This window comes from Mustela erminea, chromosome 5 (assembly GCF_009829155.1).
Source record: "Mustela erminea isolate mMusErm1 chromosome 5, mMusErm1.Pri, whole genome shotgun sequence".
Lineage (NCBI taxonomy): Eukaryota > Metazoa > Chordata > Mammalia > Carnivora > Mustelidae > Mustela > Mustela erminea.
Genome location: NC_045618.1, coordinates 53,746,661 through 53,764,625, shown reverse-complemented (window position 1 = coordinate 53,764,625; position 17,965 = coordinate 53,746,661). Strand labels below are relative to the sequence as shown.

The 17,965-nt window shown below is 37.9% G+C and overlaps 1 pseudogene; it reads left to right on the top strand.

Annotated features, from left to right (window-relative positions):
• The first annotated feature begins 586 nt into the window (after positions 1–586).
• Positions 587–1,444, top strand: LOC116589962 (annotated as a pseudogene).
• The last annotated feature ends 16,521 nt before the right edge of the window (positions 1,445–17,965 follow it).

The following is a 17,965-nucleotide window of genomic DNA, read 5'->3' as shown; positions in this document are numbered from 1 at the left end:
TCTGAATGTATTTGTTAAGTCCTTCTGATTCAGTGTGTGATTAAAAGCCATTGTTTCTTTGCTGATTACCTGTTAATTTTAATTAATTTTTTAAACATTTATTTATTTTAGATAGATAGTGCATGAGAGAGCAACAGTGTGGGGAGCAGAGGGAGAAGGAGAAATAGGCTCTCCACTGAGCAGGGAGCCCAATGTGTGGCCCAGTCTCAGGACCCCAGGATCATGACCTGAGGCAAGGAGATGCTCAACTGACTGAATCACCCAAGCACCCAGTTACTGGTTTTGATGATCTGTCCTTTGATGTAAGTGGGATGTTAAAGTCACTGCTCTTATTGTATTATTATTGATTAGTTCCTTTATGTTTGTTATTGTTTTATATGTTTGGGTGTTCCTATATTGGGTGTGTAAATATTTAAGATTGGTGTATCTTCCCATTGGAATGTCCCTTTATTATTATATAGTGTCCTTCTTTATCTTTTGTTACAGTCTTTCCTTTAAAGTCTATTTTATCTTAGGTCTCTGCTTCTTCCTGCTCAGCAGACAGCCACATTTTCTGGTGCAGTGCTAGCCATGATCCAGAGACAAGATGGTGGAGGTCAGAGTAAACAGATTTGACCATATTGCACACCTGGTCACTATGGCTGCTTTTAATGGTGGCAAAGTGGAAATTGTCACAATCAGTGATGCCTTCATTGACCTCAACTACAAGGTATACATGTTCCATATGATTCCATACATGGCAAATTTCATTGCACAGTTAAGGCTCAGGATGGGAAACTTGTCATCATGGAAAGCTCATCTCTAACTTCGATAATTGAAATCTCACCATCAAGTGGGGTGATGCTCATACTGAGTGTGTTGTTGAGTCCACTGGAGTCTTCACCACCATGAAGCCTGGAGCTCATTTGAAGTGTGGGACCAAGGTTATCCATGACAATTTTGACATTGTGGAGGGACTCATGATCGTAGTTCATGCCATCACTGCCACCCAGAGGACTGTGGACAGACCCTCTGGGAAGCTGTGGCATGAGCCAAAGAGGCTGCCCAGTATACGATTTCTGCTTCTAAAGTGCCACCAAGGCTGTAAGGCAAGGTCATTCCTGAGCCAAATGGTAAGCCCACTGGCATGGCTTCCATATTCCTACCTTCCACTGTGTCAATTTTGGATCTGTCCTGCTTCCTGAAGAAAGTTGCCAAATAGAATGACATCAAGAAGGTAGTAAAACAAGCATCTGACAGCTTCCTCGAGGACATCCTGGGCAATGCTGAGGATCAGGTTGTCTCCTGTGACTTTAACAATGACACCTACTCTTCTACCTTTGATTTTGGGACTGGCATTGCTCTCAGTGACCACATTGTCAAGCTCCTTTCCTGGTATGACAGTACATTTGGCTACAGCAGGTGGGTGGTAGATATTATGATCCTCATGACCTTCAGGGAGTAAGAGCCCTATAAACCGCTACCCCCAGTGAGAGCAAGAGGAAGAGAGAGGCCCTCAGCTCCTGGGAAGTATTTGCCATAACTCATCCCCAATACACTGAGAATCTCCCAACCTCCATAGTTTCCACTCCTTGAAGAAAGGGAGAGGCTTGGAGAGCCCTACATTGTTGGGAACACCAGTAAAGTATGCTCTACCTAGACAAAATAAATAAAGTCTATTTTGTATGAAATAAGTATTGCTAGTCTGGCTTTCTTTTTTTTATAAATTTTTATTTATTTGAGAGCAAGAGAGAGAGCATGAGGAGGGTGGGGAGGTGCAGAGGGAGAGAGACAGGCAGACACCATGATGAGCAGGAAGTCCTATGCAGGGCTTAATACCAGGACCACAGGGTCATGACCTGAGCCAAATGCAGATACTTAACTGACTGAGCCACCCAGATGCCCCTACTTTGGCTTTTCTTTTGATAACCATTTGCATGATGGACATTTCTTCATCCTCTTACTTTCAGTCTGTATTTTTAGGTCTAAAATAAGTCTGTGAGGCAACTGGGTGTTGCAGTCAGTTAAGTGGCTGCCTTGGGCTCAGGTCACAATCCCAGGGTTCTGGGATTGAGTCCAACATTGGGCTTTTTGCTCAGAGGGAAGCCTGCTTCTCTCTCTGCCCACTACTCCCTCTGCTTCTGCTCTCTCTCTCTCTCTCTGACAAATAAAATCTTTAAAAAAAAAAAACTGTACAAAATATTTAAAAAAAAAACAAACTGTACACACAACTGATAATCATATCAAAAAATGGGCAGAAGATGTGAACAGACACTTCTTCAATGAAGATATACAAATGGCTATCAGACACATGAAAAAATGTTCACCATCACTAGCCGTTAGGGAGATTCAAATTAAAACCACATTGAGATATCACCTTACACTAGGTAGAATGGCCAAAATTAGCAAGACAGGAAACAACATGTGTTGGAGAGGATGTGGAGAAAGGGGTACCCTCTTCCACTGTTGGTAGGAACGCAAGTTGGTGCAGCCACTTTGGAGAACAGTGTGGATATTCCTCAAGAAATTAAAAATAAAGCTTCTCTATGACCCTGCAATTGCACTCCTGGGTATTTACCCTAAAGATACAGATGTAGTGAAAAGAAGGGCCATCTGTACCCCAATGTTTATAGCAGCAATGGCCACGGTTGGCAAACTGTGGAAAGAACAAAGATGCCTTTCAATTGATGAATGGATAAGGAAGATGTGGTTCATATACACTATGGAGTATTATGCCTCCATCAGAAAGGATGAACACTCAACTTTTGTTATCAACGTGGATGGGACTGGAAGAGATTATGCTGAGTGAGATAAGTCAAGCAGAGAGAGCCAATTATCATATGGTTTCACTTATTTGTGGAGCATATCAAATAACATGGAGGACATAGGGAGATGGAGAGGAGAAGGGAATTGAGGAAAATTGGAAGGGGAGGTGAACCATGAGAGACTATGGACACTGAAAAACAACCTGAGGTTTTTGAAGGGGTGGGAGGTGGGAGGTTGGGGGAACCAGGTGGTGGGTATTGGGGAGGGCATGTATTGCATGGAGCACTGGGTGTGGTGCAAAAACAACGAATACTGTTACACTGAAAAGAAATAAAAAACTTCCTAACTTTTCTTGATTATCCTTCCTGGTGGAAGCATCTTTTTTCCTCTTTCTGAAGAGATTTGTCTGCACTCTCTGAAAACTAGAATGACCTCTCCTGAGTTGGTTGCCATAGGATTATTGATAATCCTCAGTGCCTGACCCTACCTCTTCACATTATTTCTAGTCCTATAAGCAGGCTGAAGTCTGAGAAATCTCCAGTGAGTCAGGGACAAAGTAGAATTCATGACAAGATACAATACACACCAAATAACTAAGATTTTATATATTTATATCAAAAGAAATCTGAACATATATATTGGAAGTGGGTCCTAAAGGTGTTGGGACTAGAAGGGAAGAAGTTTAATGTTGAATTGGACCACAATTAATGTCACTATTCTAAACATTGATTTTATATTCAGTATATTAATTTGGGTGGCTTGGAGTGACTATAAAGGTTTGCTTTATTTGGTTGACAGCAAACATAGACCCAAAGCTAGAATACATTGAATGAAATTGATCTGCCAGAACCTCCTTAGTTTATGCTGTTAGAAGAAGTTATTCAAAGGCTGAGGGACATTGCAATGCTGCAACTATTGGTAAAATTTTCCCCTTCCCATTATTTTTATTATTTTCTCTCATTGTTATTCAAGAGTGTTCTTTTGACTTCATGGCCATTTTTTTCTTTTTTCTTTTTTTTTGTTTTTTTAAGTAGAGGAGAGAAATGGTAATTTTCAGAAAGAGATGAGACCCCCCCCAGGTGACTCATTAACTGCTTCTCCCTGTAGTTACTCTGGGAAAACCAGCATGTTTCTAGGGGACAGTTTCCATGGCAGACTGATTTCTGGCTGGCAATATCAAGTCTTTGAGTTGAACCTGGTCACTACCCAAACACAATTAGTGCTGGTAATTAACTGCTTTTATGATGGCAGTATTTTGTATAACTCTTTGCACAAGGGAGAATTATGTAGCAGACAAAAAGTTTCTGAGTTGTTCTGACTCCCTGATGGTATAGTTGCTTTATGTGCTTATGCCCTCAGGCCAAGGAGCATTGTGTTTCAGTATTAAAAATACATACGCACTGATGCGCATAGCCTAAATAAATGGTAATTGAATGGTGGTCATTAGGCAAGGGTAATTACAGGTTGGAGGTTTTGTGCTGCCACTGTTATCATGCTTTGACTTTAATTTATTTTAATTGCAAAATAAAAGTACAGAAATGAATAAAACAAATTTATAGCTTAATCAAAATTTTTTTGCATTTTATTAAATACATTTATTTTATTTTTTAAATTAATTTATTTATTTTCAGCATAACAGTATTCATTATTTTTTCACGACACCCAGTGCTCCATGCAATCCGTGCCCTCTATAAAACCCACTACCTGGTACCCCAAACTCCCATCCCCCCACCACTTCAAACCCCTCAGATTGTTTTTCAGAGTCTATAGGCTCTCATGATTCACCTCCCCTTCCAATTTCCCCCAACTCCCTTCTCCTCTCTAACTCCCCATGTCCTCCATGCTATTTGTTATGCTCCACAAATAAGTGAAACAGCTATACGTAGAAGAATGAAACTCGACCATTCTCTTACACTGTACACAAAGATAAACTCAAAATGGATAAAAGACCTCAATATGAGACAGGAATCCATCAGAATCCTAGAGGAGAACATAGGCAGTAATCTCTTTGATATCAGTCCCAGTAACTTCTTTCAAGATATGTCTCCAGAGGCAAAGGAAACAAAAGCGAAGATGAACTTTTGGGACTTCATCAAAATCAAAAGCTTTGGCACAGCAAAGGAAACAGTCAAAAGAAAAAAAAAAGAGGCAACCCATGGAATGGGAGAAGATATTTGCAAATGACAGTACAGATAAAAGGTTGATATCCAGGATCTATAATGAACTCCTCAAACTCAACACATACAAAAAAGGCAATCATATAAAAAAATGGGCAGAAGATATGAACAGACACTTCTTCAATGAAGACATACAAATGGCTATCAGACACGTGAAAAAATGTTCATCATCACTAGCCCTCAGGGAGATTCAAATTAAAACCACATTGAGATATCACCTTACACCTGTTAGAATGGCCAAAATTAGCAAGACAGGAAACAACATGTGTTGGGTGGGATGTGCAGAAAGGGGAACCCTCTTCCACTGTTGGTGGGAATGCAAGTTGGTGCAGCCTCTTTGAAGAACAGTGTGGAGATTCCTCAAGAAATTAAAAATAGAACTTCCCTATGACCCTGCCATTGCACTCCTGGGTATTTACCCCAAAGATACAGATTTAGTGAAAAGAAGGGCCATCTGTACCCCAATGTTTATAGCAGCAATGGCCAGGGTCCCCAAACTCTGGAAAGAACCAAGATGCCCCTCATCAGACAAATGGATAAGGAAGATGTGGTCCACATACACTATGGAGTATTATGCCTCCATCAGAAAGGACGAACACCCAACTTTTGTAGCAACATGGACGGGACTGGAAGAGATTATGCTGAGTGAAATAAGTCAAGCAGAGAGAGTCAATTATCATATGGTTTCACTTATTTATGGAGCATAACAAATAGCATGGAGGTCGTGGGGAATTAGAGAGGAGAAGGGAGTTGGGGGAAATTGGAAGGGGAGGTGAGCCATGAGAGACTATGGACTCTGACAACCAATCTCAGGGTTTTGAAGGGGCAGGGGGTGGGAGGTCGTGGTATCAGGTGGTGGGTATTATAGAGGGCACGGATTGCATGGAGCACTGGGTGTGGTGCAAAAATAATGAATACTGTTATGCTGAAAATAAAAAATAAATTTAAAGAAATAATAAAATAAAAGTTTAAATTGAAAAATAATAATAATTATTACCCATTTTAAGATATTAAACTTTGTCATGTATCCCATCCCAGAAATCTTCTCTGTGACTCATCCAAATTACAACTCCCTTCCCCCTCAAAAGTAACCATTACTGTTACAGTGAAAACTTCCTTGCATTTTTTCATAGCTTTAGTTCTAGCTATGCATCTCAAGACACTATAGTTTGTGTTGCCCATTTTTAAAATTTGAAATGTCTTTCAAATCTCATGATGTAGACATCCCTCCAACTTTTTTCTTTATTTTATAACCTGTTTGTTTAAAATCTTGGGCCTTTGACACTTGATTTCTTACTCTCAATTTTGCTGACTGCAAGTACTCATTGCATTTCAGCATTTCCATTGTTCTTTGTACCATCACAGTGGCAGTTGGAGCCAGAGATCTGACTGAACACATATATGGAAAACTAAGAAAAAACAGGATAAAAACTGAAAACAAAACTAAAGAGACATGCAGGCTGGTGCAACAACTCTGGAAAACAGTGTGGAGGTTCCTCAAAAAACTGAAAATAGAGCTACCCTATGACCCAGCGATTGCACTACTGGGTATATATCCTAAAGATACAAACATGGTGTTCCAAAGGGGCACATGCACCCGAATGTTTATAGCAGCAATGTCCACAATAGCCAAACTATGGAAAGAACCTAGATGTTCATCAACAGATAAATGGATAAAGAAGAAGTGGTATATATACACAATGGAATACTATTCAGCCATCAAAAGCAATTAAATCTTGCCATTTGTGATGATGTGGATGGAACTAGGGTGTATTATGCTTAGCAAAATAAGTCAATCGGAGAAAGACAACTATCATATGATCTCCCTGATATGACGAAGTGGAGATGCAATGTGGGGAGGCTGGGGGTGGTAGGAAAAGAAAAAATGAAAGAAGATGGGATTGGGAGGGAGACAAACCATAAAAGACTCAATCTCAAAAAACAGACTGAGGATTGCTTGGGGGGAGGAGGGTTGGGAGAGGGTGGTGGGGTTATGGACATTGGGGAGGGTATGTGCTATGGTGAGTGCTGTGAAATGTGTAAACCTGGCGATTCACAGACCTGTACCCCTGGGGATAAAAATACATTATATGTTTATTTAAAATAAATAAATAAATAAATAAATAAATTTATTAAAACAAAAAAACAAACTAAAAAGACATTTTGGGTGTTGGTGGTTTGTTGTCTGCTGGGGCACTCCTAAACTCATAGGCCACATAAAAATCTGCAATAATGGGGACACCTGGGTGGCTCAGTCAGTTAAGCTTCCACCTTCCATTCAGATCATGATCGCAGAGTCCTGGAATTGAGCCCTGAGTTGGGCTCCCTGCTAAGCGGGGAGCCTGCTTCTCCCTCTGCCCCTCCCCCTACTCATGCTCTCTCTCTCTCTCTCTCCCTTTCATTCAAATATGAAAATAAAATCTTAAAAAATCCCACAAAACCTAAATGTTCATAGCAGCAATGTCCACAGTAGAGAAACTGTGGAAGGGGCCGAGATGCTCTTTAGCAGATGAATGGATAAAGAGGATGAGGCCTATATATATATACCATGGAATATTACTCAGCCATCAGAAAGGATAAATACCCACCATTTGCTTTGATCTGGATGGAACTGGAGGAGGTTATGCTAAGTGAAGTAAGCCAAGCAGAGAAAGACAACTATCACATGGTTTTATTCATATGTGGAACACAAGGAATAACATGGAGGACCATAGAGGAAGGGAGGGAAAACTGAAGGAGGAAAAAAATCAGAGAGGGATACAGTTCACAAGGAACTCTGGACTCCAAGAAACAAATTGAGGGTTTTAGAAGGGAGGGGGTTGGGGGAATGGGGAATTATAATGGTGGATATTAAGGAGGGCATGTGTTCTGATGAACACCCGGTGTTTTATGCAACTAATGAATCATTGAACACTACATCAAAAATGAATAAGGTGCCATATGTTGGCTAATTGAACATAAAAAAATTTACATTAGGGACACCTGGGTTGCTCAGTGGGTTAAAGCCTCTGCCTCTGGCTCAGGTCATGGTCCCAGGGTCCTCGGATCGGGCACCGCATCGGGCTCTTTGCTCAGTGGGGAGCCTGCTTCCTCCTCTCTCTCTGACTGCATCTCTGCATACTAGTGATCTTTGTCAAATAAATAAAAATCTTTTTAAAAATCTACATTAATGAGCACTTCCTGCTTGCACCATACTGGAAATCAGCCAGTGGTGAAAATTTCAGGTCTTTTCAGACATTTTGTGAGCATGTGTCCTGTCCTGTACATGCATATGATTTTTTGAAATGAATGGTTTTGAATACCTTCCTGTCCTGTACATGCATATGATTTTTTGAAATGAATGGTTTTGAATACCTTCAAATAAGGGAAATACCTTTGAATACCTTCCTGTCCTGTACATGCATATGATTTTTTGAAATGAATGGTTTTGAATACCTTCAAATAAGGGAAATACCTTCCTGTCCTGTACATGCATATGATTTTTTGAAATGAATGGTTTTGAATACCTTCAAATAAGGGAAATACCTTTCCCAAATAAGGGAAATCTTCCCTTATTTTTCCTCTCGGATATCTAGAGATGTATAGTTTGCCTCAATTGTAATCTTTTGTCACAAATATTATGGGTCATTTATTTCTCTTACACTTAAAATTTTTTTTAATTCAAGCATAGTTGACACAAAATTAGTTTCAGGTGTACAATGTAGTCGTTTGATACCTCTATATATTAGGTTATGTTCACCATGAGTGTAGCTACTATTAGTCATGATGCAAGGCTGTTATAGTCATTGACTACATTCTCTGTACCATACCTTTTACCCCTGTGAATTAATCATTTGCAAACCTGAATCTTTTGTTCCACTTTGTCAATTTTTGCCCATTTCTCTCTCCACAACCACCAGTTTGTTCTGTTTATTTGTAGTCTGTTCTTGCTTTTTGTTTTGTTTTAGATTTTACATACAAGTGAAATCATATGGTATTTGCCTTTTTCTGACTTATTTCACTTAACATAATAATCTAGATATATCCATGATGCCACAAATGGCAAGATCTCATTCATTTATAAGACTGGGTACTATTTCATTTTATCTATCTACTTATCTATATATCTCACACTTCTTTATTTAAACACACACACACACACACACACACACACAACACATACACACTCACATTTCTTTTTCCATTCATCTACAGATGGAAACTTGGGTTGCTTCCATATCTTGGCTATTGTAAATAATGCTGTGGTAAACATATCTTTTCAAGTTAGTCTTTTTTTCCCCTATGGGTAAATACCCAGTAGTGGAAATACTGGATTATGAGGTATTTCTATTTTTTATTTAAAAATTATTTTTAAAGATTTTATTTATTTATTTGACAGACAGAGATCACAAGTAGGCAGAGAGGCAGGCAGAGAAAGAGAGAGGGGGAAACAGGCTTCCCACTAAAGAGAGAGCCCAATGTGGGCTCGATCCCAGTACCCTGAGATCGTGACCTGAGCCAAAGGCAGAGGCTTTAACCCACTGAGTCATTCAAGTGCCCAAACTATTTTTTAGTTATTAAGGAGCCTCCATACTGATTTCCATAGTGGCTGTACCAGATTTACATTCTCATCAACAGTGCATGTGGGTTCCTTGTTCTCCACATCCTTGCCACACTTATTATTTCTGTCTTTTAATCCTAGCCATTCTGATACATATGATTTTGGTTTTGTTTTGCATTTACCTGATTATGAGTGATGTTGAGCATATCAGCATGTATTTCTTGGCCTTTGTATGTCTTCTTTGGAAACATATCCAGATATTCTGCCCATCTTTTAAGTCAGATTACTTGTTTTTGCTTGTTTGTTGGTTTGTTTTGGGCTTTTTGTTTTGTTTTGTTTTTTGGTGTTGAGTTGCAGAAATTCTTCTATATTTTGGATAGTAACCCCTTATCTGATATATCATTTGGAAATATATTTTCATGATTTGGTATGTTGCCTTTTATTTTGTTGATGGTTTCCTTCACTGTGCAAAAGCTTTTTGTTGTAGTGTAGTTCACATAGTTTGTTTTTGCCTTTGTTTCCCTTGTCTGAGGAGACATATCTAGAAAAATGTTGCTATGACCAATGTGAAATTAATTATTGCTTGTGTTTTCTTTGAGGAGTTTTATTGGGTCTTAATACTTAGGTTTTTAATCCATTTTGAATTTATTTTCTGTATGTAAGAAAGTGGTCCAGTTTCATTCTTTTGTATGCAGCTGTCCAGTTTTCTTAGACTGTCTTTTGCCCCATTATATATTCTTGCTTCCTTTGTAACAAATTGACCACAGAAGTATGGGTTTATTTCTGGGCTCTCTATTCTGTTGCACTGATCTATGTGTCTAATTTTGTGCCAGTACCACACTGTTTTGATTACTACAATTTTGTTGTATATCTTGAGATGTAGAATCGTGACACCTCCAGTTTTTTTGTGTGTGTGCATTTTTTTATTTATTTGAGAGAGATAGATGGTGGAAGCACGAGTAGGGGAAAGGAAGAAAGAGAGGGAGAAGCAGGTTCCCCACTGAGCAAAGAGCTGACTTGGGGATCAATCCTAGGACCCTGAGATCATGACCTGAGCTGAAGGCAAATGCTTAACTGATTGAACCATCCAGGCACCCCTCCAACTTTGTTTTTCTTTCTCAAGTTTGCTTTGGCTCTACTCAGAGTCCTTTGTGGTTCCATTTAAATTTTAGGATAATTTGTTCCAATTCTCTTAAGAATGTTGTTGGCATTTTGATAGGGATTACACTGAATCTGTAAATTACTTTGTGTAGTATGAACATTTTAACATTATTAATTCTTCCAATCCCTGGGCATGGAATAACTTTTGATTTGTTTGTGTTGTCTTTTATCTCTTTCATCAGTGTTTTTTTTATAGTTTTAATTCTGTAAGTCTTAATTTAATTTCTAGGCATTCTTTTTGGTAAGATCATAAATAAAATTGTTAATTTCTTCTGTTATTTTGTTATTAGTGTATAGAAATGCAACAGACTTCTGTATATTAATTTTGTACCCTACAACTTTACTGAATTCATTTATTAGTCCTAGAACTTTATTTGGTGGAATATATAGTGGATGGTGTATGTGTGATATCTTGTCATCTGCAAATAATGACAGTTTAACTTCTTCCTTACCAATATGGATACTTTTTAATTCTTTTTCTTAACTAATTGTGGTTGGTAGAACTTATAGTACTATGTTGAATGAAATTGGTGAGAGTGGCTATCCTTGTCTTTTTCCTGATGTTGGAAGGAAGCTTTCATCATTGACTATGATGTTAGCTGTGGATTTTTCATATAGAGCCTTTATTATGTTGAAGTATGTTTTCCCTAAACCCATATCATTTAGAGTTTTTACTATGTACAAATGTTGTATTTTGTCAAATGCTTTCTCTGCAGCTATTGAGATGATTATATGATTTTTAGCCTTTTTTGTGTTAATGTGGTGCATCTTGTTTATTGATTTGTGAATATTGTACCATCCTTGCATCCCTGGAATAAATCCCACTTGATCATGGTGAATGATCCTGTTGACATATTGTGTGTAGTTTGCTAATAGGTTTTTTTTTTTGTTTTTTAAAGTAAGTAGCTAATGCCACACGGCAAGGATGTCCATTATCACCACTGCTATTCAACATAGTACTAGAGGTCCTAGCCTCAGCAATCAGACAACAAAAGGAAATTAAAGGCATCCAAATTGGCAAAGAAGAAGTCAAATTATCACTCTTCGCAGGTGATATGATACTATATGTGGAAAACCCAAAAGACTCCACTCCAAAACTGCTAGAACTTATACAGGAATTCAGTAAAGTGTCAGGATATAAAATCAATGCACAGAAATCAGTTGCATTTCTCTACACCAACAGCAAGACAGAAGAAAGAGAAATTAAGGAGTCCATCCCATTTACAATTGCACCCCAAACCATAAGATACCTAGGAATAAACCTAACCAAAGAGGCACAGAATCTATACTCAGAAAACTATAAAGTACTCATGAAAGAAATTGAGGAAGACACAAAGAAATGGAAAAATGTTCCATGCTCCTGGATTGGAAGAATAAATATTGTGAATATGTCTATGCTACCTAAAGCAATCTACACATTTAATGCAATTCCTATCAAAGTACCATCCATCTTTTTCAAAGAAATGGAACAAATAATTCTAAAATTTATATGGAACCAGAAAAGACCTCGAATAGCCAAAGGGATATTGAAAAAGAAAGCCGACGTTGGTGGCATCACAATCCCTGACTTCAAGCTCTATTACAAAGCTAATAGGTTTTTAAAACTTTTTATTTAAAATCAATTTAATTAACATATGCTGTATCATTAGTTTCAGGGGTAGAATTTAGTGATTCATCAGTTGCATATAATGTTCCTTACATCAAGTACCCTCTTTAATGCCTATCACCCAATTGTCCTGTTACCTCACCCCTACCCCGAGGATCTTTGCATCTATGTTTATCAAGGATATTGAGATAGATTGAGATAGATTGAGGAGAATAGGTATTAATGCTTCTTTAAATGTTTTGTAGAATTCACTTATGAATCCATCTAGTTGTGGGCTTCTGTTGGAAGATTTTTGACAACTGATTCAATTTCATTACTAGTAATTGGTCTGTGCAGATTTCCTGTTTCTTGCTCATTCAGCTTTCTCACTTTCTTGCTTTTATTTCATTCTCTTCTCTTCTCTTCTCTTGTCATTCAGGTTTAGATGATTGTATGTTCCTAGGAACTTGTCTATTTCTTCTAGGTTATCCAATCTGTTGGCATATAAATTTTTGTAGTATTCTCTTGTAATTCTTTGTTTAGCTGTGATGTTGGTTGCTACTTCTTTCCTTTTGTTTCTGATTTATTTGAGACCTTTCTCTTTTTCTGGATGAATCTGACTAAAGGATTATCAATTTTGTTTGTCTTTTCAAAGAAGCAGTTCTTGGTTTCATTGATCTTTTCTATTTTTTAAATCTGTATGTCATTTATTTCTGCTCTGATTTTTATTATTTTGTTTCTATTCACCTGAGATTTGTTCTTCACCTAGTTCCTTTAGGTATCAGTTTAGATGATTTTTGGAGCTTCTTTTTATTTCTTTTTTCAAAGTTTTTATTTTTTATAAACATATAATATATTTTTATCCCCAGGGGTACAGGTCTGTGAATGGCCAGGTTTACACACTTCACAACACTCACCATAGCACATACCCTCCCCAATGTCCATAACCCCACCCCCCTTCTCCCAACTGCCCTCTCCCCAGCAACCCTCAGTTTGTTTTGTGAGATTAAGAATCACTTATGGTTTGTCTTCCTCCCAATCCCATCTTGTTTCATTTATTCTTCTCCTATCCCCTTAACCCCCCATGTTGCATCTCCACTTCCTCATATCAGGGAGATCATATGATAGTTGTCTTTTTCCACGTGACTTATTTTGCTAAGCATGATACCCTCTAGTTCCATGCACATCATTGCAAATGTCAAGATTTCATTTCTTTTGATGGCTGCATAGTATTCAGACACATAGATCAATGGAACAGAATAGAGAGCCCAGAGCTAGACCCTCAACTCTATGGTCAACTAATCTTCAACAAAGCAGGAAAGAATGTCCAATGGAAAGAAGACAGCCTCTTCAATAAATGGTGTTGGGAAAGTTGGATAGCCACATGCAGAAAAATGAAATTGGATCATTTCCTTACACCACACACGAAAATAGCTTCTTTTTATTTCTTGAAGGAGGCATGTATTGCTATAAGTTTTCCTCTTAAAACTTCTTTTTCTACATCCCAGAGATTTTGGACTGTTGTGTTTTCATTTTCATTTGTCTCCACATATTTTTAGATTCCTTTTTAAATTCACACATTGACCCATTTGTTGTTTAACATGTTGTTTAGCTTCCATGTGTTTTTGGGGTTTTTCCTTGTGATTTCTTTTTAATTTCATATCATTTTGGTTGGAAAAGATACATGATATGACTTAAATCTTTTTAATTCATTGAGTTTTATTTTGTGGCATAACATGTGATCTATCTTGAGGAATGATTCATGTACACTTGAAATAAATGAATATTAAGTTTTTTTCTGATAGAATTTTTTAAAAAGGTTTTATTAGAATGGCATTAAAAGTATAGATTGTTCTAGGCAGTATAGACATTTTAACAATGTTTATTCTTCTGATCCAAGAGCATGGAATGGTCTTCCATCTTTTTGTGTCTTCTTCAATTTCTTTCATGAGTGTTCTGTAGTTCCTCGAGTACAGATCCTTTACCTCTTTGGTTAGGTTTATTCCCAGGTATCTTATGGTTCTTGGTGCTATAGTAAATGGAATCGATTCTTTAATTTCCCTTTCTGTATTTTCATTGTTAGTGTATAATAAAGACACTGATTTCTGTACCTTGACTTTGTTTCCTGCAATGTTACTGAATTGTTGTATGAGTTCTAGTAGTTTAGGGGTGGAGTCTTTTGGGTTTTCCATATAAAGAATCATGTCATCTTCGAAGAGAGAGAGTTTGACTTCTTCATTGCCAATTTGGATACCTTTTATTTCTCTTTGTTGTCTGATTGCTGTTGCTAGGACTTCTAATGCTATGTTGAACAAGAGTGATGAGAATGGGCATCCTAGTCATGTTCCTGATCTCAACGGGAAGGCTGCAAGCTTTTTCCCATTGAGGATGATATTTGCTGTGGGTCTTTCATACATAGATTTGATGAAGTTCAGGAATGCTCCCTCTATGCCTATACTTTGAAGCGTTTTATCAGGAACAGATGTTGGATTTTGTCAAATGCTTTTTCTGTATCAATTGAGAGGACATGTGGTTCTTCTCTCTTTTCTTATTAATTTGTTCTATCATATTGACTGATTTTCAAATGTTGAACCATCCTTGTAGCCCAGGGATGAATCCCACCTGGTCATGGTGGATAATCTTTTTAATGTGCTGTTGGATCCTGTTTGCTAGGATCTTGTTCAGAATCTTAGCATCCATATTCATCAGGGATATTGGTCTGAAATTCTCCTTTCTGGTAGGCTCTTTGCCTGGTTTATGGATCAGGGTAATCCTGGCTTCATAAAAAGAGTCTGCTTCAATTTTTTTCAGGAGAATAGGTGTTATTTCTCCTTTGAAAGTTTGGTAGAACCCCCCAGGGAATCTGTCAGGTCCTGGGCTCTTGTTTTTTGGGAGGTTTTTGATCACTGTTTCAATCTCATTGCTAGATATCAGTCTGTTCAGGTTGTCAATTTCTTCCTGGTTCAATTTGGGGAGTTTATAGTTTTCCAGGAATGCATCCTTTTCATCTAGGTTGCTTAGCTTATTGGCATATAACTGCTGATAATAACTTCTGATGATTGTTTCTACTTCCTTGGTGTTGTGATGTCTCCATTTTCATTCATAATTTTTAAAATTTGGGCTTTCTCTCTTTTCTTTTGGATTAGTGTGGCCAATGGTTTATCGATCTTATTTATTCTTTCAAAAAACCATCTTCTAGTTTCATTGATACATTCTACTGTATATCTGGTCTCTACCTCATTGATCTCAGCTCTAATATTGATTATTTCCCTTCTTATGTGTTGAGTTGGTTTGATTTGTTGTTGTTCCACTGGTATTCTTCAAAGAGCCGGAGCAAATAATCCTAAAATATGTATGGACCCCAAATCACTAAGGAAATGTTGAAAAAGAAAAATAAAACTGGGGGCATCATTTTACCTGATTTCAAGCTTTACTACAAAGCTGTGATCACCAAGACAGCATGGTCTGGCATAAAAACAAACACGTAGACCAGTGGAACAGAGTAGAGAGCCCAGATATGGACCCTCAACTCTATGGGCAAATAATATTCAACAAAACAGGAAAAAATATACAGCGGAAAAAAGACGGTCTCTTCAATAAATGGTGCTGGAAATATTGGACAGGTATATGTAGAATAATGAAACTCGACCATTCTCTTACACCATACACAAGGATAAACTCTAAATGGATAAAAGACCTCAACGTGAGACAGGAATCCATCAGAATCCTAGAGGAGAACATAGGCAGTAATCTTTTCGATATCAGCCACAGCAACTTCTTTCAAGATATGTCTCCAAAGGCAAATGAAACAAAAGCGAAAATAAACTTTTGGAACTTCATCAAAATCAAAAGCTTTGGCACAGCAAAGGAAACAGTCAATAAAACAAAGAGGCAACCCACAAAATGGGAGAAGATATTTGCAAATGACAGTACAGACAAAAGGTTGATATCCAGGATCTATAATGAACTCCTCAAACTCAACACACACAAAACAAACAATCATATCAAAAAATGGGCAGAAGATATGAGCAGACACTTCTTCAATGAAGACATACAGGTGGCTATCAGACATGAAAAAATGTTCATCATCACTAGCCATCAGGGAGATTCAAATTAAAACCACATTGAGATACCACCTTACACTAGGTAGAATGGCCAAAATTAGCAAGACAGAAAACACAGGGGTTGTGGAGAAAGGGGAACCCTCTTCCACTGTTGGTGGGAATGCAAGTTGGTGCAGCCACTTTGGAGAACAGTGTGGAGATTCCTCAAGAAATTAAAATAGAACTTCCTTATGACCCTGCAATTGCACTCCTGGGTATTTACCCCAAAGATACAGATGTTGTGAAAAGAAGGGCCATCTGTACCCCAATGTTTATAGCAACAATGGCCATGGTCGCCAAACTGTGGAAAGAAACAAGATGCCCTCCAAGGGACGATTGGATAAGGAAGATGAGGTCCATATACACTATGGAGTATTATGCCTCCATCCGAAAGGATGAATACCCAACTTTTGTAGCAACATGGATGGATGGTACTGGAAGAGATTATGCTGAGTGAAATAAGTCAAGCAGAGAGAGTCAATCATCATATGGTTTCACTTATTTGTGGAGCATAACAAATAGCATGGAGGAAAAAGGGAGTTAGAGAGTAGAAGGGAGTTGGGGGAAATTGGAAGGGGAGGTGAGCCATGAGAGACTATGGACTCTGAAAAACATTCTGAGGGGTTTGAAGTGGCGGGGGGGGGTGGGAAGTTGGGGTACCAGGTGATGGGTATTAAAGAGGGCACGGATTGCATGGAGCACTGGGTGTGGTGCCAAAGTAATGAATACTGTTATGCTGAAAATAAATAAAAAATAAATTTAAAAATAAGATTTTATTATTTTAGAGAAAGAAAGTGAGAGTGCATGTGTGTGAGTGCCAGAGGGAGAGGGACAGTGAGAAAATATCAAATGGACCCCACGCTGAGCATAAAGCCCTACTTGGGGCTCGATCTCAGGGACCTGAGATCATGATCTGTGTCAGAATCAAGTTGGATGCTTAATTGATTGAGCTACCAACATGCCCCATGGATGGAATGTGTTTTATTTATCTGTTAAGTCTATTTGTCCTAATGTGTCAATCCAAGACACTGTTTCATTATTGATTTTATGCATGTGTGATCTATCTTTTGATGTAAATGGGATGTTAATGTCGTCTACTATTATTGTATTACTGTCAATTTCTTCTTTTTTCTCTTAATATTTGCTTTATACATTTAGGTACTCTAATGTGAGACCATAGATATTCATAATTCCTTTTAGAATTTGAGTATAATTGTCATACAGTGTTACATTAGTTTCAAGTATAAACCACAGTGATTTATTCTCTATAGGTTATGCTCTGCTAATCAGAAGTGTAGCTCCCATCTATCACCATTGACTATATTCTCTCTGCTGTGCCTTATAGTCCCATGGATTATTCATTTTATAACTGTAAGCCTGTGTTTCCCACTCTTTTTCACCTATTTTACCTATCCTCTCTTTTACCTCTTTACTCCCAATTGGCAACTGTCTGTCTGTTCTCTGTATTTATAGGTCTGATTTCCAGAGCTTAGATACTTAAAATTATTAGATTTGCTCATTGGGTTGGTCCCTTTATTGTTATGTAATGTTCTTCTTTGTCTCTAATTACAGTCCTTGTTTTAAACCCTGTTTTGTCTGATATAATTATTGCTACCTGGCTTTTCCTCTTTGAATTTGCATGGGATTTTTTTCC